This window comes from Acanthopagrus latus, chromosome 18 (assembly GCF_904848185.1).
Source record: "Acanthopagrus latus isolate v.2019 chromosome 18, fAcaLat1.1, whole genome shotgun sequence".
NCBI lineage: Eukaryota > Metazoa > Chordata > Actinopteri > Spariformes > Sparidae > Acanthopagrus > Acanthopagrus latus.
This window is the reverse complement of record NC_051056.1, coordinates 1,738,413-1,741,536: the sequence shown is the minus strand read 5'-3', so window position 1 is coordinate 1,741,536 and position 3,124 is coordinate 1,738,413.

Sequence of the window (3,124 nt, the reverse complement as noted above, 5' to 3'; positions counted from 1 at the left end):
GTGTGTGTGTGTGTGTCTGCTGAGCTCACGTGCCTCCAGATCTCATCTAGATTTGTCTCTTTTTTGTTTCTGTAACTAGATAATATGTATATTTTTGCAGATGAGCTGTTTTTTTGTTTCACTTGTAAAGTTTTAATTGTAAATTGCACTAATTGTTTTACAGATGCTTTTAGATGTGATGTTCAGTTATTATGAATGTTGTAACAACTAAAGCTGAATATATATGTTTATATATATATATATATATGTTTATATATATATATATATATATATATATATATATATATATATATATATATATATATATATATATATATATATATATATATATATAATGTTTAAATGACAGATTCTCATGTGTTTGATCATAATAAACTAAAGGGCATCTGAGAACTAAAGAAAAGATGTTTCTGTCAGATTCCTTTTCACATGACATCAACTAGATGAATAGAGAGATACTTTATTTATCTTGAGGGAAATGTAGACATCCAGCAGCAGCTGACGACTGACAACAGAAGCTGACATGAACCATCTGAGAGTCAGTTCAGTCATTTTATCTCACAGCTGATGGTTGAAGTAATTTACCAGTATCTTAAATGTTCTGACCCATTGTTGGTATTAAAAACATCAGTGTGGATTTGATGTTCCATTCAACTTTAGAACTATAATTAAACGGAAATATCAGATATGATAAAGAAAATAAACATGCAACATATAGAGAAAATTAACATAAAAGCATTTGAAATCGTAAGTTTGCAATATGTAACAGCAGAATTCTAATTATTAGAACCATTATATGTGTGTCACGTGTCTCAGTACCTGCAGACTGAGCTGCGCGTTGCGGTGCTGCTGTGTTTGACCAGCAGGGAGCACAAGTCAACAGTTTACCGCACACCAAAGATGTTCTATAAGTGACAGGAGGATTCACTCTGCACTGCAGCTGATGTAAGTGCAGCATGTTATTCTCGTCTCAAGTCGTTTCTTCTATCAGACCGGTGATACACAGGGTTGTCTGCTCGGCCCACTGATGTTCAACCTCGGAAAGTAATTAGATATTACTCAAGTATCTGTACCAGAGTTTGTTCTACTCTATCTATTACTTTAAGATCCGATCAAGTTTTTTTTTTTATAGTGACATTTTTCACATGTTTTTATGTTGTATTGTATTGCTCTGAACGGAGATGCATATGTGATTTCCTTGTAAGCTAAGCTTACAATGACAATAAAAGGAATTCTATTCTATTCTTCTAAAATCACATATAACATTACTTGAAAGTGTCATGGACTAAGCGTAGCATTTATTAGAACTTACATCGTTACTTAATCCCTTCATTACTTTTACACAAGTCAAAGATACTGAAAATGAACACAGTGTTCCTCAGGTATGTCGCTAAATTAAAACTTAATTCTGTTTATTAAAGTTTGCTGTTTGAATTTTAGAAGCATTTTAATTTATGAATAACCTTTTTAGTACTTCAGTCTTTTTCCACTGTTCAGTCGACTATGTTTAAGTGTTTGTCTTTCTACATAAATGTATTATATTTGTATTTAACTGTAAACAGCAGGAAACAACGAGGCACCAGAACAGAGATGAGTCGTGACTCTTCAAAGACGATCAAAGACGGTCGTTCCAGTTTGACATATGGATTCTTTTACTCTTCTTTCAGACCATCTGTCTGGCCAAGATGTTCACATTGTTGTCCTCAGAATAATGATTTGTCTCCTTCAGATGTCAGTGACAGCAGAGTCAGGACCTGAGGAGTTGGCCCTCCTGTGTTGAGCCACTGGTTTATGGAGAGATTGTTTTGTCTCCCAAATGTACAAATCTGTGCAGTCCTGCTGCATTAAACATCATAAACTACATCACTCTGTTTATGTCTGGGTGTTCTTTCCCTATGATGGACAAGTTTCTGTCTCAGTGTGTTGGAGGGTTTGAAGTGAACCAGGAAATGATGTTTATTAAAGATCCTCCTGAGTTTCCTAGATGTTCCTACAACAGAGGGAATGAAGATGTTGTTACATTTTCTCACTTCCTCCTCTCTGTCTGCTCTGGATCATTTAGAGGTTCTGACAAAGGTCCAGTTTGGGTAGCCACAGGTTTCTGTCTCCTTCCCCTCCGACTTAGTGGGCACAGCCTCAGCCCGATGGTTTAGGGTTCTGATGACCCAGCTTGTGCTCCAGTGGGTGATGAGAGTCTAACAACAGTGTTGATCTGTATCTGTAGGTTCTCTGTACACCTCAATGTTGAGTCTTCTGTCTTCTTCAGTGTGTACTGCTCAGACCAGGAAGGGCAGACTGTTTCCTCTGACATCTTCCACTGTATGTTATTGTTCACAGCATTTATATGATCTGTGAAGGCTTCCAGTCCCCTGTTCTGATGTTGGTCCACATGCCTGAAACAGTGTCTATGAGCAGGTCCTGTGAAGATCATCAGGCTCTGCTCTAAACTTCTTCCATGTAGAGGTTGGACACTCCTGTGCACAGTGGTGAGACCAGGGCCCAGCTGTGCTTCTGTCTGTGGTAACCTTCACTAGACTGGAAGTAGGCGGTCATCAGAGGTCTATGAAGGCACAAATGTGGTCTGGGATGAAGTTTGTTCTTCTCAACATTGTCTCGTCCTGTACCATTCTTCACCATCTGGACCACTTCTTGAAGGGGAATGCATATAGTGATGTGACATCATGAGAAACCATTGTTTGGTCTGGTCCAGTGTTATCTGTCTCACCTTGTCGGTGAAATCCTATGAGTTTTTGATGTGATATTGAGTGTTACTGACCAAAGGAGCTAGAGTCACAGCTCAGTGCTTGGATATGTTATAGGTCCTTGTGTATCTTGGGGTGAAACACGTCCAGTTGCCTACGATACAGCACTTAGAGTGATCTCTGAGCTGGATAAACATCAACATCTTTAGGAGTATGAGTAGGTGTGTGGTTGTAAGATGTATACACATGTTTTTGTGACTGATATGTGTCACACCCGTTCACTTACTGTTCTGTGAGATAATAATCTTTAAACATAAAGATGATCCAAAGATTATTTTATGACATTTTTGGCCTCAGAGTGAGACCTCTTTGTGTTTCTCTCCCTCTGTGGCTGAGCTCTACGTCACAGGGAATTTCCAGAG